The sequence below is a fragment of the Diprion similis genome, chromosome 8 (assembly GCF_021155765.1).
Source record: "Diprion similis isolate iyDipSimi1 chromosome 8, iyDipSimi1.1, whole genome shotgun sequence".
Classification (NCBI taxonomy): domain Eukaryota; kingdom Metazoa; phylum Arthropoda; class Insecta; order Hymenoptera; family Diprionidae; genus Diprion; species Diprion similis.
The window spans coordinates 15,090,595-15,109,757 of record NC_060112.1 but is presented as its reverse complement, the minus strand read 5'-3'; the positions used below and the strand labels follow the sequence as shown (position 1 = coordinate 15,109,757).

The following is a 19,163-nucleotide window of genomic DNA, read 5'->3' as shown; positions in this document are numbered from 1 at the left end:
AGGATCACAACCCTTATTGAGGCGGGGATTACCTCAAGGTTTCGGTTAGCTTTTCATTTCCATCACGTTTCCGAGATATATCAGTGATTCAATTTCACCCTGCCAAAATATTCGGATAAGACACATTTGTCACAGTTACAAGATCTGGGAAGAATTTTCTCTGCATAGCATATAAAAGTTAGTCTTGATTCACGAAGCTTCGGAGCTCGGTTATTTCCCTTCGATGGTGTACCTCAGACCTGGCAAAATCGAAGGAACAAGGAAGACGTTTAATCAAGATTGGGAAGAATCGCATGTCCCGTAGGCTTCGGGAAGCGCGTGTATATATCCAATAATGACGTCATTATATGGAGGATAAAGCAGATAGAACGAAAAGACTCGACTGATGTTGGATCAGATGGTATATATCTTCAAGGATGTGGGAACGGCTTTGAATCGATAAAAAAGCGAGGGGGTGAAGACCGAGAGGAGGCTGTTTTCGCCCGTGAATCTGCTCGAGATACGATCGCTCCGAGGCGTTGGGATATGTCATAATTTTCCGGGGAGGAGTATCATGTATCACTTCACACTGCGAGAATTTCGTTTCAAGAGCCGGGACTTTTTCCCTCTAGTAATACTGCAGGAGCGAATCCTTTTCGATTCCTGCTCGTTCATCCCCAGGTTCTGGAAATAATGCTGTAAAACCATCGAGGAATTTAGTTTTCTCTTCTCCTTTTTTTCTGCAACACCTTTCAAAGCTCCACGAATTTACCGTTTTGATCAAGGTCTGCTTTTCATCGAATGTGCGATACCATGACAAGGTAATATAGTCATGCCATGGTCTGCTGGTAATGGGGCTGCATTGTATGGGAGTGCTGCATGATTTTTTTCCGAAGTTTATAACACCATTAGAAGATTTAATACTTTGTCGAAATTTATCTGCAGAAAATTTATCAACTCACGCCCGGTGCCAATATTTGTATGTATAGCCTATACAGAATACGTGGTAAAATAAGTGTGTGTCTTCTAAGAGGTCAGAGACAGGGAATTTCTCTTTCACAAAGAGCCGCCTTTCATCCGTCTTCCAGCTTCCCGTGTAATACTTGCACCGGTAATACCGTACAGGATCCAGGATAAAGGCTTTGGAATTTGGTGGAATAAAGGATTGTGTACAAGGTGATCGATATTCCTGACAGGTTTATTGATCGCAGTACGTGTCTTAGATACGATGGAAAATAAAAGCCGCAAAATTGTTTCGTATACCTATTTATGCGTATAACAGTTTTACCCAAGAGAATAAAGATTCGGGCGCAGGTTGTACGAATCATAGATTTTCTGAAAAGTACTCGCGTCCTTTGCAATTACCAGTGAACATTCGACTGGCTTTCTAAAACTCATTCGAGTTTATTCACCATCGGCATTTCATGAGTTTCTTTTTTGGTTCAGAAATTTGAATTTTGAGAAAACCGTTTTTTTTTTTTTTTTTTTTTTTTTTTTTACAAATAAACTAAAAAATTGATATTCAAATTTCCTCTATTTGCACAGGTTAGAACTTTTCCCCCTGAAGAATAATTATAATTTATGACCTTTGAAATCAGACGGACGGTTAATTTGCATTGTTACGATTTTCGGAATTCACGGTTTTTCAAAAAATAATTAAAAAATGACCTAGCCGTAGGTACAGTAAGTATACTCTGTGGTAAAACGTCAAAGTCATAGCTCATTACTCCTCTCGACGAAGTATCCTCCACTTCAAACACGAAATTACGCGGAGGTAAAAGATTTCCGAAGCTCTTTGTCGTAAAGAACAAAGGAAGTAACGAAAAATGAAAGCCCTCCGAGATGTGCACCAGGATCCTAATGAAATATGCGAGAAAAGTAAGTGCCAGTGGGGCAAAAGCTGTCGGGGGCAGGTGTGCCGGACATCCAAGATCAAAATACCTCCCAAAAATACTGACTACACAGTGTAGGTACCTCGTGGATTGTGGGAAGGCATCAACCTTCCCACCGAGGTTCGAGATGGTAGGAAAGGACTCCGCTCCTGTTCGTCGGCGGTCCGGGCACCAGGTCGACGACGGGGTGGAAGGGGGTCGACGGATCGATGCGACCGAACTACCACGGCCAGGCCGCCCGTCCGGGTCGGTACGAGCAAAGTTGACACTCTGGGCCGATCGCAAGGACGCAAGGAAGAAGACACGGTGTCAGGGCAGCAGACGACACGAAGACGCGAAGATAGGGGCCGATAGTTGACCTCCTAAGCGCCCCCGGCTGACCCCTCGAAGAAAACTAATGAATCTTTACCCCAAAGTCAATAACTCCCCGTCCGATTGCCCGAGTCGACGTTAAGGATGAGGAACGGAGAAAAGGGTGGTTAGAGAGAGAATATTGTTCGAAGAATTCACCTCCTCACGGATATTGCCGGTATATTGCCTTTCATTTCTATCGTTGGGGCTCGAGTTTAACGATTCGATTCTACGGTTCGTTTATTGCAGCTCGCGCTTCCAAGATGTGGAAATGGAGGAAAGAGAGCTCGGTAAGCTCAGTTCCACGTTTAACGGGTCACCGGTGGCTCCGTTGAGCAACAGGTTTGTAGGTACCAACCTACCTACCCACGCAGTGTCAGCCTGGGAGATTTCACCGTTACGAAAGTCCAAACCCCCTTGGCTCAGCGCCACGCGTCCACTGTGTTGACCTTAACCCTTCGAGGAAGGGGATGCGAGTCTGGGGCGCTTCTACGCTGATGGAATATGTAGTACGGAAGACCGGCTCGCGATTCCTTCCGAATAAAAGTGCCCTTGGGTACGACCTTCCGAGATTATCCAACTCGCCCCGGCGATGCTGGTCGGCGTGTATCTTTTCACTGAAATCCTGTAAATTGCCGCGTGCGTATAGTGCAGGTCTTATTGTTAGTCAACGGTTCAACACGTGCCATCGAGGCACGAAGGACACCGCGAAAATCGATCTGGGCATGTTCGACGGGTTTGTCCACCTTGATGCTTTAGTTGGAAGATCCCATAAACCTTTCATCCGGTTCTTACTTCTCCTTTTACATCTATACCAATTGTACCCTTATCACTCAACAGAAGGCAACACAAAACTTGGCATCTTGCATTGTCAGAAGGGTCAAGCTGTTTTTATTATTCTTTTTTTTTTTGTTTTTTTCTTACCTTCACTCTCTTTCAGAACAGGACCAGCCGCAGACGGCAATACACGACAGAATTTTTATCAGAATTCTTTTCTTGTTTGAGTACAAAAAAAAAAAATATACTTAAAAGCAAGAAACTTTGGTTGTTTTATTCGGTATTTCTTATAATTACCCGATGGGTTACGGGGGAATTTCATGTAAAGCGATTTATAGAGAATGCAATTACACAAAAGTGAAATATTCAACTTAGTATTACAACTGGTCTCTTGAATTTTCACTTTGACGGAGACAATATCGTTTTAATTAAATTCGATTTAACTAACTCAAATCAGAGCTCCTGGATATTTGTATCTATATTATTATTATCATTCTTCACTTCACACTGTTTGTGAGACACTTTCTATAACGCATTACGACACTTCATCCGTGACAGCTTTTGGTAACGGTTAACTGAAAAGGGAGGCTGTGCTTTCAGTTCGCACGAATGACCAGAGCGTAAACGTACGTCTGGGCTCGATGCTGGCACAAAATCGCAACTCAATCACTCGAATAATTTATAATGCGACAGGAGAACCAGCCTCAAAGAGTTAAAGGTTAATGTAGCGCTAAAGCTAATCCCCGAGTTACTTCGAAAGGTCGAATAAACCAATGGACAACCGGTTTTATGGCTCATGCATCCGCGCATGGAATAGCAATTCCCGCAGCCAAGCACGTCTGGATGTCAGTGTATACGAGCGGTCCAGCTAAAGTAAAAGTGATAAGCGACGATTAAATACTCGCAGAGATTACGTCAATCCTTGTCACACGGTTCTACCTGAATGTGACTATAATACGTAAAACGTGGCATTAGTTCTTTTCACATTTGCAATAAAAATATCCTTCATTCGATACCTCGAATTACGAAATTTAGATTTTCTTTAAACCTAATTACTCACTTGGTCCAAAGTACGCTACGCTGCCGCAGGTAATTGAAGTAAGCAACGAGGGTTGACACGTAAGTAAATAGTTGAATACGTAAATGAATAAAGCGATATCACGAATTAAGGGAGCCTCGGAGCGAAATGAGGGAGCACAAAATTCTTGGAGACTTGAACTTGGCGGTTATAAGAAAAGTAAACGCTGCTCGGTGAGCTGTCGTAGTATTTCACCGAAGGCTATCTACCCTCGAAAATATATCTTTGCCCCCACCCTGCAACCGCTTGCAAAATTCAGCCGCTTTTCTCCGACCTCTGAAACAAAACTTATCAGCGGTATCTGCTGAACAAACCCATTAGCCGAAAATTGTTGTTGAAACGTAAATTTTGTCCGAAACACGAGTGCACTGAATTCTCGACACATTAGTGTGAACAAGTCGAGCGTACCTTTGCAGGTGAAAATTTATGCAGTCACAATCGCCTCGGGCTACCGACACGACGAGTGTAGAGAAAGGAATTGATTAACAAGCGTGATTCAATCACCAGTCATGTCGGGTTGTTCGACACACCCAGTAGAATTAAATACAGGGGACTTGAATCCAGTTTCCTACACGCTTGACAAAAAAAAAAAAAAAAAAAATCATATATCGAAGCCATTCGACACTTTACACCTGAATTGTTTCCTACGTTTTAGGGGCTGTTCAACGTTGCGTAACGAAGTCGTCCGACCGTAAGGGACGATTATTAAGATAAATTGTTATAAATTGCGTCTCATGAACGTTTTCGATTTTGGAAGATTCTTTTTTCCACACAGTTGATAAACGAAGTGTGGAATCTATGCGTGAAATCGACGTTGACGCGACGCTCGCTGAGTGCATCTCTTGCATTATATACGTGATATGTATTTTTCTACGTTGCCAAAAGAGTTTTCTAATTTAGCAAGATACGGCTGTGAATTAAATTGCGGGTAAGGCCGTGACCGAGCTTTCAGAAGATCGAGGCAATTGCAATTCAACGCGAGTCTTGGCGTAAATGAATTTGAGGGGTCGTTCATACGATTTAGGAATACCGAAGAATCTCAACGGCGTCTTTGTCACTCCCCCGTGTCTTTGAGTGCCGCTGAGGCACAAGGCACAAGGCACAAGGCACAATGTATTCACGGCTGTAGGCTCGGGTGCTCTCCCAACTTTAACGGTGAAAATTATTTCACGGGGGTTAGCTGCGCAGGGTGTGGAGGTGCTTGAAATATTAATAAGACGAAAGCTTTAAATTCCAACGAATTATCTACCTACCGATGAAAAGTAGGAAGTTATTCACGGAAGAGGGCGCTGCAGGGCTTGAAACTTGGAAAAAGTAATAGCCCATATTTTCCGACAGTGTAAAAAAAAGTATAATTTTGGATACTTTACGACGTCGTGCATCGTAATTCGAGACTCTAAGTTTACCCTCGTGCTGCCCTAAGAATCCTTGAATCAGAATTTTGGCACGTATAACTTCCTGCCGTGGCACAAAATTCTTTTCACGCCAACCCAAAGACGGCGCTAAAATCCCACATTTCCTTCAAAGTTAGTTTCTGCCGTCTTGGGTGGATAGAAAAATATTCGAGTTTTCCAGTTTCTCTTTAACCATTTTATACGGATATATTTGATATCACGGGAATGTAGAAAGACGTCTCCGCGAAATAGAAAAACGAAACAAAAAATGTATAGATAGGTACCGTTAACATGAATTCAATCATGCTTAAATTTTTTTACCTACAAACCAACCAACCAATTCCAGCCGCAGCAATAATTTGAGGTATGATGGCAAGATTGTTTATTTAACCCGCAATCAAACGTAAGCATTAAATTTGCATAATTTTCGCGTAAAGCTTGAATCCGAATCGGTTTCCACTGACTAAGCTGTTAGCTTAGGATAATTTGTAATTCGCAGAGATCACGGACGGAGTTCCAGGGTCGTAATGTCGACGAGTAAGATAACGAGAGTCAGTATAACGCGGTTAATGGACGCGCCAGTGTCCGGTGAAAATCGTTTTTGTGACGATTCCATAAAATACTAGACGGTACATTAGATTGCAGGCCAAGTGAATAGCCGTGTAAGTTTTTTCGTCCTTTCACTTCCTTTTTTCCGTTATTTTTTTGTTTTTTTTCGTTTGAAAATACCGGAGCCTCTACGGTGAACTTGTTTTTTTTTTTTTTTTTATCGTACTAGTAAATTTCCCATAAAAAGTAAACACACTCACGTCACTCCCCCCCCCCCCCCCCCACACACCCCCTGCACGCAAGTAATCAAATAAGGGAAGGAAAAAAAAAATATTCTCTTCTTACTTTGTTTGCGTGAAACTCTTGAGAACAGCTGTTCAATAGTAAGTACGTACTCAGGCTACCGCCTTTTACGATTCCCTGCGCAAACTCTTCGGAGTCTAGAGGGTTTAACCGAAGGTTCTTCTCACTGCCACCGGAGGGTGGAAGCGACATAAGGGCGAGTGGATGCAGGCGATAGCGAAAAGGGATACCTAGCAGGCGTTGCATTAAAGCTCTCAATTTTACGATCCCTTCGATCCGGAAGAGCACGAACCTGGTACAATTCAATGCACTATAATACAGTTTATGTTTAACCATGAACAACATGCATCGGATGCAACGTGTACTGACTCGATACGTTACACGAGGAGCAGTAAAACATTGCGGATAATATTAATAGAAGAAAAGAAAAACCGAAAACTGTGTCTACAACCCCTTTCTTTGATCAATACGAACGCTGGATTCAGGTCGTACACGTTGTCTCAGAGTGTGAGAAGACGAGCGAAGTATCCGTGGTGAAAGCTCTCTGTAGCATCAGGATATGCGCTGACTTTGATTAAGAAATATGCGGGATGCAGCTCGTTGGACCAAAGAGTGCAACATCAGAGTCGACGGTGCTAATTGCGGCGGATGTTAATACGCAGCTTGCTCTCTGCGGGGGATGATAACGGGTTCATTAATTCAGGAGGCTGGATGCGCTTTTCTGCGCTGCAGGATCAGGCGGACGAGTAATCACGGTGATTTGATGGGCGAACCTGCTGAGTTTTAGGACTTTGGGATTCGGGGATCTACCTTGGAAGAGCCTGGGTGCATGGCTATGTCGCCTAATGCTGATGGAGAACCCATGGGTGTCGGTCGGATTTGATGAAGCAATTAATAATGGGTCTTATCGCGCTCGACCAAACCGAGGGACCAGGTAAATTGTGAATGACAACGACCCTCGACGATGCCGTGTGCGGATTAGTAATATGCGTGAATAATCTATCTCGACAATCGCGCGATGTTCACCCCTCGGTGGCTGATCGTGTCTATCGATTGATCCTCGACTCGTTTATAAGTGGAATGTAGTCGCGTATTGACTTCTTCTCGATAAATGGGCTCAACAGGTTGTCCGTGTAAGCTATTTCTATCTAGCTGCAGGATCACGTTAACTCGGTCTTCTATGTGACGGATCTTTGAGGAGGAAATTTGTTGGACCGAAAACGAAGAATGCGTCAAAACATCTGTCAGAATTCATATCTACTCGCGTATCTGCCAGCGTTTGGCATATGATCAATGATCTTGAAGACACTTTTTATAAGGGATTTAACATTTTTTTTTAAACATTTATGTTGCAGAGCTTTACGTGGGAGCAATATGAACGTGATGAATTGATCATGAATGAGAACATAATCAACTTCTCGTTTTTCAGTTATATAGACCTAATTTTATCAAATGGTTCATCAGAGATCGTGAAATACTTCAGACGGAATGAAATATTTATTATCTTATGTACAAGGGAGTAATTTTATGCAAATTTTCTGTCACGCGAGGTTTTAATTTAACTATGGTATAAAGAGTTTTTATGGATCGATGGAAAAAATACCCGAAATCCGTTGATAAATATTGAGATTATTATGAAGAATAGGTGAGTAGACAGTGATAGACAAGCGTAATCATCCGAGGTTACAGCCAACATATTATTGTTTTGTAATTCTGGAAATTAGTAACAATTGACTTGACATTTATTATCGAGCTTCTGGAAAATATTTTTTTCTCAATTTTTTATATCCGATGACAGCTTCTTATACTGACATTGAATAATGTCACACAGGGTATAAAATCCTGACGTATATGAATACTTAATTTTCTCATAGGTGTAAATAGAATTGATTTTTCAACGTCCAAGTACGACCAAGTAGGAGATTTGAGGAATGATTTTTGACTTCATTAGTCTTGAATTTCCCTTTCATCCCCATGTATACCTTCATCGTGATCAATAATTATTCAACGTCACTGTGTATTTTGCAATTTAGCAATTTCTACCCTCGAATTTTCCGACAGGTTTAATCTCTTATTGACAAAGTTACAACGGCGACAAGAGGGAAGAGTCGTGTTCAAAATTACTCACGAGTAATGAAAGCATAACATACTCATACACCGTTGATAATTCGTGACTTTTGACAATATTTGACACCGTAAATTCGCCTCTAAAACGAAGCGAACGAAATTCCGCACGTATAATTTTGACTGGCCATTTATGATGTGGGTAGAAACGTGTGTGTGTGTGTGTGTGTGTGTGTGTGTGTGTGTGTGTGTGTGTGTGTGTGTGTGTAAGAGAGAGAGAGAGAGAGAGAGAGAGAGAGAGAGGGAATGCGGAACAAACAGGACGACGAGCCTTTCCTCTCTGCGGACAATAGGCCACTTCAACTTCAATTTGAAGATTATATTGAATTTATTCGCTCGACATTAGAAAGTATAATGAGTCTAGAACCTAGGGACGATTGAATGGAAAGAGAAAGAGAGAGGGAGAGAGAGGCAGAGAAAGAAGACGATAAAAAAGAACCCCGAGAGAGGATGAAAGCCAAGAAACGGCAGTTGTGGAGAAGAAGAGCTGTGCAGGCTGATTGAACCTGCTGCGGCTGAAAAGCACAGATATAAACGATTCTCTGGCTGCAGGGCGCATTGCGGAGACACAATTTGGTAACAATAATAGTTGGATTGATATTGCCGATGCCTTTCTTCCATCAATACCTATCTACCTATGTAGGTATATAGGTATCTGCTCAATATATTCTATGTACACAACGGAGGTGGCCACGCAGTTTGTTCAGCTAGTAAATCTATATAATCGATATTAATACTGTCGAGCAAACGTGCGACAGAACTGAATTCGGTTGGAAATAAAAATACGGAAAAATAAAACGGCAATAGCTTTTTTCATAACCGAATCCAGCAGGGAGGTCATCAATTATTCAAACAGTCAAACTGGCGAACGGTCAATGGCATTTCATCTGTCATTTCTCTCACATATGATTTATTCATTGTACGAAAAAACAGAAAACCGAAAGAGAAAAAGCGACCATGACTTTTAACCGCGAGCCATAAACTGCCGACCGAGTTATCTTTCTTTTTCGCTGGAAAAACTCGCTGTAGGTATAACAGATTATTAAACTTCCCAAGCTTTTGCTAGAATATACATATGTATATACACACACACATATATATATATATATATATATATATATATACATATAATATATACAGCGGAGCGTGGTTCTAGCGAAATTGAAAGTGAGCATCGATGGATCCCAACTTCATTTTATACCAGGTTAATGGTAAAGCCTGCAGAAGGCCGGAGTGGATCAGATTGGCTTTCTGTACGTACGCTCTACTAGCCAAGCTTTGATATTAGTTCGTAAATGGAAACGTGGAGAGTAAAGTCGGATCGAATTCTGACCCAGCCGTAAATTCGGGATAGTAGTTTGGCACATGTACGAGACGATATATTGCGCAAACACGGGGGGGGGGGGGGGGGGGGGTCGATCAGAAATCCAAGTTGCCATAACTTTACACAAAATTATTTACGACTGCATTCATTTTATTTTTTGGTAAATTGATACCGCTGCTCAGTTCAGATCGTAACACCAATTACTTTTTTTTTTTTTTTTTTAATCATAATTCAAAGCCATCACATAAGCTTTCCTTGTGAATAAAATTTTAACGATTTATATTTTCGAAAAGTCCCAAAATTAGCACTCTCAAAGTCAGTAAGGGTCATGCGGAAGCAGTCGCGAAGTAGCTTGCACTTGGTTAGAAGATGCTTAAATACTATTTTGCATAGCATTCATATTGCGTAGTGCATAAGTTATAACAATACAGTAGGATGGGTGAAAAAAATGGCTGAAAACTATTGACAAATCAAGTGCGAAGTTGGAAGAAATGAACGCTTCACTTTTAACACAACAATCAACAACAATATATTGCGTATTTGCAGACGCATAACTGAGTAAGCAATCCACCACAAGTTACCTGCCACGGTGCGGAATAATTGATGCATTCCCCGTATACTCGAAGTATAAATACCATGCGTAATACGAGTCTGCAATGTATGGGGGAAAAACAAACGATGACGCGACCGTGCGAAAGGCAAAAGCCATCTTGACGATCGATTCGCACATCGGTAAAAAGAGTGATTATTCATGAAATTGCGTGATCCTCCTATATTACTTCCGCAGACACAGGGAAGATATCCGTTTATTTTTTATAAATATTTGAAGACGATTGCAAATGCCCATTTTTTAAAACCTGATACAATTCTCGAAAATCTAGTGAGTCACGCAAAACACTCCCCGTTAAGTAAAATGTGGGTCGAATTTTTTTTCCATTTTTTTTCATCACTTAATTCGAAATTTTTCAATTTTTAAACCCAAAATTAACGCAGGATCAAATCGTAAGCGTCAAATAAGGGTCAATTTACTTGTAAATGTTTGGTTTTACCAATTCGACGATGCGTCACTCTGATTAGTAAAGATAATTTTGGGTTAAAAATTTAAAAATTCCGAATTGAGTGATAAAAAAATAGAAAAAAAAAATTCAGCCCACGTTTTCCTTAACAGGGAAAGTTTTGTGTCATTCACTAAATCATTGAGAACATTTTCAGATTTTAAAAAATGGGCATTCGCAATCAATTTCAAATATTTATAAAAAATAAACGGTTCAATAAAAAAAAACTTGAAAAAAATTCAGATCACGTTTTTTACCCAGTAGAATGTTGGAAAAAAATATGAAATGACTTTGAGATGATCGGGGCTTATCATTGGTCGAGTTGGCATGTGACTGTAACGTTTTATTACTCATTTCAAATGGAATTCATTTTCATACGAGTATGAAAAATTTCTCAGTAAATCTCGAGGAGGTGAACGGCGACGCTTGAGCAGGTTGACGTGAAAGAGGAAGGATTTCGCCAGTGGGTCACGCTGCGCATAGCAACCCCCCCAACCCAGCACTCGTCTTTCATTACCGAACTGTCAACACCTTCTCCAACTTCATTTCACTTCCGCCTGTGCAGCACAAGGCGTCGAGCACGTGAAGCGAAAAAATTGAATGCACCAAGGACGCGGCGTCTGCTTTGCAGCCCCGTTCGCTCGAAGGCTTTTTCAATTACCAAATGGTCTCCAGCCTTCTCCAATATCCCGATATACCGCAGGATTTGACTGATAATCCGGCGAAAATCTCACCTCAACGTGTATATTCTCGTACACATCGGTATCGGCTTTTGTATTGCTAATCGATCTCAAGGTATTAAGGACCGAAGGCCTGCAGCCTTTCTCCACAAATCTCTCTACCCGTAATTTCTTGGCCTTAACCATTCCACAAGGGGTAGCCTCTGAGACCAAGAAACAGAACAAGATCACTGACTAATCCAGAACCTCAGCCTGCAACGTTACGTCAAAGTCAGACTCTTCACCAGCCGTTCGACGTCGAGGAAAAAAAAGACAAAAACTCTATCCATCAGCATCGTCAACCGAGCTAGACACCGCGCAATTCTTACCGCGACGCGGGGCTTGTGTAAAAGAAAATGGCTGCCGTGTAGGGCTAACTGCCGTCTCAGAGATGCGTGGTATGTTAGTAGGAGAAAGTAATATGCATGGAAGGGTAGCGGCTGGCACCCCGTGGCGTATTCTCTGTATTCAGATCGAAAGTGAGGATATTTGAATTCAAGGCGTTACCTTTCCGTTGCCCGTCCCTCAGTGCGTCCCTTTTTCATCGGGGAAATTCGCCCCGGGACAAGTGGCTTCGGGGTTGATTTGCACAATCGGCGGAGATCGGGGAGAGAGAGGGTGTAATTACCCCTCACCCTTTAGGCTTCGTTAGCCCGGCAATCAGTTCGTATCTATTCAACCGGATTCAGGCCTGGGTCAAGATAGAAATCATTTCTACTTGGATGCAACCCGAACTTCCTTACATCTGTGCACGATTGTACATTGGATTGGTTGGCGGGTTTCCGAAGGGGGTTGAGGCATTTGGTAAATGCGTCCGAAACGAAGGGGTCGACGGTGAGGCGGGTTGAAAGTGGTAAATTGAAGCGAGCCAAGACGCGAAGCGACGAGCCCACTTGATAATTCCTACCATGAACCCTTTGTGTTTCGGATTCCATCCCCAAGATAACATTGCCGCGGTGTGAATTATGGGTCCAGCCGATTCTGCCCATTGTCATCCCGGCTTCGCGTGTCTTGGCAATATTCACGCTTACCGCCTAAAGTAGAGAAATACTGTGTTTTCTTGTCTTCTGGCGCACGGCTCGCGGAGGAAACTTGGCTAACTTTTTTACTAATGCATTCGATGATCACGGTCTGGTAATTAGTCGTAGTAGTTTCCATAGTTTCCGGTAATACCCTTTATTACTACGAACTATGAAAGTAAAACTACTACGACTAATTGTGAGCCAATTATATATATTAGGGTGGTCGTTAAACGGAAGATCATGTTGGATGGTCATAAATGGGCTTCAAATGTAAAAAAAAATTTCTCTCTAATTTTTCCCGATTTTTATTCTCAGCATTTAGTTTCTCTGTAGATTGTACATTCCAAACGAGCCGTCAGTGTTTTAATTCAGTATATTATTTTTTAATCATTTTTCAAGCTATATATATATAACGTTGTATTTTACACTTTTTTTTTTGTAATCTTCGTTGAGTTTCGAAACGTCCTTACTTTCGATTATATAGGAAGAGTATGTGTGAGGAATTCCATTCTAATCCTGAACAATTCAAGGCTCGAAACAAAAATCTGAAAAAATTAGCGAGTTGTTTTTTTCTCATATTTATGGCTGATCTACGACCATGAATTGAAAGTTCCAAGGAAAAAAAAAAATTTAACGACTACCCTAATATACATATGTATGTATATATACACACATGTTAATTTTCACCGGCTTATATTTGATTGTTGTGACACCATGGAACCTTAAAATCTCGTTCTCATCTTACCAAATACATGTGATGCGGTTGACGATACAATTTTTACCAAAACTTGTCTGGAACTTCAATTAGATATACAAACGACATATAGTAAAAGAAAGTAGATTTCAAATTTTTTCCAGTGATATTTCACGGCGAGAATCAGTTGATATACCGCTTTTGAGAACGTGGATCAATTATTATCTGAACTTCATTATTCACACAGATTGGATGAGTGTAATAAATAGCCTGCGTCTTTGACTTGAACCGGCTAGATTTATCACAGTAGAAAGTATCACTGTCAAGTCAGACACTACGTCCTGCCTCCCATGCTAAAATGCGTAGGGTAAGTGTACTCGGGCCTCGATCACGGAACACCGGTCTGACTGAAACGGAGTCGCACCACTGACTGAGCTTTCGAAGCGTCGCGTTCGCGCCGCGCGCGTTTGGATCCAACCCTCGAGCCTTGGACGCTTTGGCGCCATCTTGGATCTTCGTGGAAACAGATGAGCGAGGAACGGAGAGATGCGGAATGGAAAAGTGTTGTGAAATGGTTTAAGAGTAGGTATGTATGTATGTACCTATGATGCGTAATACGGAAGTTTATTCAAATTGAAACTACGCGCCCGTGCAATGTCGCGCTTATGCGCTGGGTGGTTTCATCTTCCAAACCGCACGCATCGCTAGAGCTCGTTAAAAATCACCTGCAAGGATGCGGGGTTACGAATGAATGATTCACTATGCGAAGCTGCTAGAGTGAGCTTGCAGCGTCACGGGAAGTTTTATTGGCTAATAAGCTTATTTTTCACAGGTAAAAATTGCATGTAAGCAATCATTTTTGAACCAAACTGTACGGAATTGAAGTTACGCGATTAATAATGTTTCAATTTAGCGGCAAGGATCTCTCAGACACTTCGAATTCACTTTAGAGATCCTCAAATATTTCTGACAGCACAGAATTATTTGATTTTGATAATTACTTTGATCCTTTTATATAACTTTCACTCTTGAATTTAGCTTTCCCAGAAAGTTAAGACTAAGGAAGTTAAACTTTGCAGTTCAAGTCAGTCGAATGCTAACTTGAAACCCCGCTATAAACGCAATCGTTTATTACTGAGAAATAGTCATTTCTTCGGCATGATGAATGTCGCTAATTAATGATGACCAATGAACTAAAAAAAGTTCCAGAACTCCTGAACCTTTGTTTGTGTATAAGGTACACATGTTTTGGACACCTCGAAAAAATCAGTCCATTGACGATTTATCATGGTTCTACAAACGCGCAGCGCCCCTTAATTACACCGTTATATCTATATAATTGAGCGTACAGATGTTAGACGACATAATATCAACTGTCAAAAGTACCTATAAGACCGGAAAAGATCAAGTAGGTGGAAGTAAGTTGCTATTATTCTTTAGACGGTAGCGTCATGTGGTACAGGCATTCGTATCAAACGATAAATTTCGTCATGGAAATGGTTCTCGATGTTTGGCTTACCCAAACGGCTTCTGTTTTTCGTATTTGGCATCAGAAATAGCACCGAAGATGTTGGAAATTGCGTAGGGTATAGTAGAAAAAAAATGATAGTCAAGATTTAACGTCGCGTGAATAGATGCGGTATCGCCGAAAAAAAAACAGCAGAGTAGAGATTCCATATTTCGATGTGAAACTGCGTATACGGCTTGTTTGTCGAGACATTTATCCAAGTTGTAAATTATACCAGCGTGACATGCACCGAGGAGCTGGATAAATAGTGTTTGTTATTTCAGCCGATGTCATCTCTCCATGTTTCAGCACGTAAATTCAACATTTTCTACGGAAACTTTCCATAAACCCCATAAATTCGCTGGATACATAACGCACGGAAGCAAAAACACACGTTCTCCTCAGGCTGTGTCATCTTGCGCGTTAATCTCGTTCTATTTCTAAATTAGACACTTTTGCAAATATCTCATAGTGATGCATCTTTGATTAAGCCCGAGCAACGTTTCTCCTTGCGCAGAGCTGCCAGTTTCCTTCTTATTTGCCACTCATCGTGAGGCGGCTAATTAATTGAATCCCCACAAGCAGCGGCAAATTAAACCCAAACTGTTTGCCTCGGTGAGAGTAATATTTTATGAAACTTACCCGCAAGCTACACGATTCACTTCAACGTACGTAAAGACTTCGGACGTTGGAAAAAAGAAATTGTTTTATTTTTTCAGAATAATATTGCCGCGCTGATTCTAAGAGAACACAACATTCAGGCTTATTCTTGTTAATGTAATGCAAGATGCGTATATTAAAATGTGTTGGGTAGGAAACAACAACAAGGATATTAATAATAATCAAAGACTGTCGATTTTTACCCTGTACGGAAGAATCCAGTCTGTGAAATCGCTAAAACTGATTCATGGTGTCCAGTGGTCCTGGAAATGTGCTTCAAAAGTCCTGGAAATCTATTTTTAATGTCCTTGAATAGCCCAAAAATGTCTTGAAAATGTCCTGGAAATGTCCTTGAATTTTTTACGGATTTTTTACCGGACACCGTGTGATTCCCTTCCTTTCTTCTTCTTTGTCTCACTCTCGGTGATGTTAGATATTCAAACGCAATACACTCGTACATCATGCACTGCGCCTTTCTCTCAATTAATACACAATTTTACACCTGACAGGAAGTCCGGTTGAACTACTGTTTGGAATTAATTGGAAGTGTTATATATTCAACAGCAAAACGCTAGGTCTACGCGAGTTTGATAAAAGTGAATGTGCAAAACACGTTACGAGGAAGGAGTAATATGAGGTGGGAAAGCTGGGCGGTAGTTTTTCCTCCGTTTTCCCGTCATCCCAGTTCCCGGAAAACGACCATCCCCTGTTGTCATCCCAAAAAAGTGTTTCCGAATGAGGGAAAATTCATGCGGTTAGGACGACGAGGGAGAAAAAGTGAGGTGTGAAGGCACGAAGGTGGCTCCAAGGACGGAGGGTTGCGTGTAATGCGATATCAGCTTCGATACAAATAACGAGAAAATAGGGAAGAAGAATGAAGGAAAAAATAAAAAAACGAAGCCTACCACGTGTGAAAGTTTACATTTTGCAGGAAATTTGAAAGCTCCTGGTGAACGGAGATTGAAATAGATATATACACTGTGCAGGCGGTATATATATATACGCGTGATAAGACAAGGTCGTAAATCGCTTTGAAAGAATACCTTTACGGTGCTGTGTGTGAGCAAGTTTTCAGCTTCGAATGCGTATCATCCCCGTATACATCCCATTTCCCATTTCCCGTTTCCCATATCCCTGTCATACTTTTTCCCTTTGCTATTTATCTTGACGCGTGAAAAGGTGCAAAAGAAAGCGATATATGCAATGCTGGTGACTCGCTGGCGATCACCGGTGCTTGAAACTTGTCATGTTGCGTGAGTATTTCCACAATGGCAGTCAGTATCACCACGCACGTCATGTTATAAGGTATAATAACTACGTAGGGTTTGCGACACGCAAAGAGGTCAACGACTCTGTGACGAGGTAAAAGTCGACGGCATGTGTGACGTGTCTCTCTCTCTCTCTCTTTCTCTCTGCTGCATAAGGTATCTAATTTCGGATGCGCCACGACAGTCATCGAATGGTTTCGTTAGTATCTATCTAATCGTACGCCGGCTGTTCGTGAATCCGACGGTTTTTTTTTACTTACGCGAAACTGCGGGCAGAGGTACCACGAGGTTCAGTTTCGTCTTATGACGTCATCGTATCTTCCAATTTTAGTTACTCTATGAACCTGTCAATATTCTCAATTTCATTTCCCGTGTTTCTGAAGATGTTTACTCTATTGCTATATGGGCAAACACCAATCGCATATCCCTTAATAATAGTGAAATGAAAGCCCTGTTCTGCGGCAGTATCCGGTTAATTATTTTTGTAACAGGCTGTTTATTGTATTCATTCGCCTTGCACCACCCTAGGGGACATTTCCCATGGCTATGATAAAATGTACTCTATTCTATACTCTTTCACCATGATTCCTGAAATAATAAATGTGAATTCATTAAAAGGGCAATAATTCCAGCCGAGCGTTTCCGCAACGTTTCTAAACGCTCAATCTTTTTTATACCAGAACGTATATATACGACAAAACCAACCGTCATCGTACCCATTAGTTCTTACATTTGTACGTTAATTTCTCATTTTCCCAAAATGTGTCGAGTGCAGAAGTGCTCCTGCTTTCACTGCCAAAGCCGGAGTGAGATTCGCCTTTTCGCATCTCTCACTCAAAGGGAAGTCAAAATGAGAAAGCGAGCTTTATTACAGACATCGTCCTCATTTTCTATTTCGTTGTAGTGGGTCTAGTATTCGCGTATTATAACTACAGCGCGAGAGAAACCGACGTTGATGTTGGCGAACTGGAACGTTTCAATTAGATGTGCTTTCTCCTTCAAGAGACGAAGCAGGAGGAAGAGTGTAAGGTGAAAGCGTGGGTGAAATAAAAAATAAAAACACATTAGAGAGAAGAAAAAAAAAAAAAAAAAAAAAAAAAAATAGTTAAGGAAAAGCTAGAGGTGATTAAGAAGGACGTGAAGATAAAAAAAAAAAAGAAAACGGAGAAAGAAATCGCCGAGTTTTCTTCTTTCAGGAAATCGTTGATTCTTTCAAGTTTGATTATGTTTCGCCGATACAACACTAATACAAAACCCGTTAGAGCGGTTCTTTTATCGTAACAAAATGTGTTCGAAACATTCGATAACCGCCTGAAAATTCACTTGCAGGAGCCAATTAATTTCACATCCAAGGAACTTATTTTCTTTCTATACTTAGATTGGTTTTCTTTGAAAAATTTCAACTACGCCTGGCTGTTCCTGCATATACTATATTCCTGAATTTTTCGCATGTGGCGTGTCTTATTACACGCCACTTCACGCTTGACAAAACGCTCGTATCTGCATACGGACGTATACATTTTTAGCAAAACCCGATATGAGTGCGTGCAGAAGGGGTTGCAAGGTCGTATTTACGACCCCGAAAGTACGAGGGGCACCCGTGAAAAACAAGTTTGACTAAACGCTCGACTCGGTTGTGAGAACTATAGCTATCGACAGCTTCTCGAACTCTAAGGGTTGAATTGATTTTCGTCGAAACGCCTCAAAGGTCAGATCTAAAAATATTTTGCATACATTTTTTTCGCCAAATGTACAAAGCTTGCCGTCCGGTCGAAAAAGTGTGAAAGTAAAAATATGGCAGAATACATATTCAGAAGTACCTCGGAGTGATGGGGTGAAATTTGATTAAAGTGGTGCCGAAATAAAATATGAACTACACCACCGTGAATTTAATATACCAAATGAGTAGCAATTTTTCAACACTTTATAAATGGTTTAATATTTGGATTAAACATATCAATGGAACAATAATAAGGGTGCTAAAATTTTCATTTTCATTTTCTGAGACCTCTTAGTAAATAGTATACATTGTACTGTATATACCTTATCGAAATTAAATATTAATGTAATATTTTTTCAATTGATTATTTGACGAGATTGACTTCTTCTACTAATAAGCTTGTTAGTTTACTTTTATCGTTTCGGAGTCAGGGCAAGTTTTGAACCAGACTGTATACCTGTCACCGGTTGATTATAAAAAAAATGATGAAATTTTCTAATCGAATAAAAATGGCGCTTGTCGGTGCCACTCAAACACGGCAGGTAGGCTTAGCGAAACGCTTCCAAAGCCTGCGAGGATTATTGCGGGTGTAAAAAAGAGACTTGCCTAGATAAAGCCTTTAACTTTTTAACAAGAAGCGACGCCACGCGAAAGCCTTTTGCATATTCATGTGGCGCTGAGCGTCATTTCGTTTCAGGCAAAGCAAGTGGTGAACCCGATTCAGCTGGTGCCATGTAGTAGTATACC

At 41.1% G+C, this 19,163-nt stretch overlaps 1 protein-coding gene across 5 annotated transcripts in view; it reads right to left on the bottom strand.

The window, feature by feature from the left end:
• Nucleotides 1–19,163, bottom strand: part of LOC124409202 (synaptotagmin-7) — a 165,474-nt gene that overhangs the window by 30,012 nt on the left and 116,299 nt on the right. Inside the window, exon 1 of one of the 5 annotated variants that reach the window (XM_046886662.1) lies at nt 13,313–13,437. The exons of the other annotated variants lie outside the window; for them this stretch is intronic. The gene's annotated coding sequence lies outside the window, so the exon portion shown is untranslated. Of the gene's footprint in view, nt 1–13,312; nt 13,438–19,163 lie in introns of those variants that run through there. 5 annotated transcript variants of the gene reach the window in all.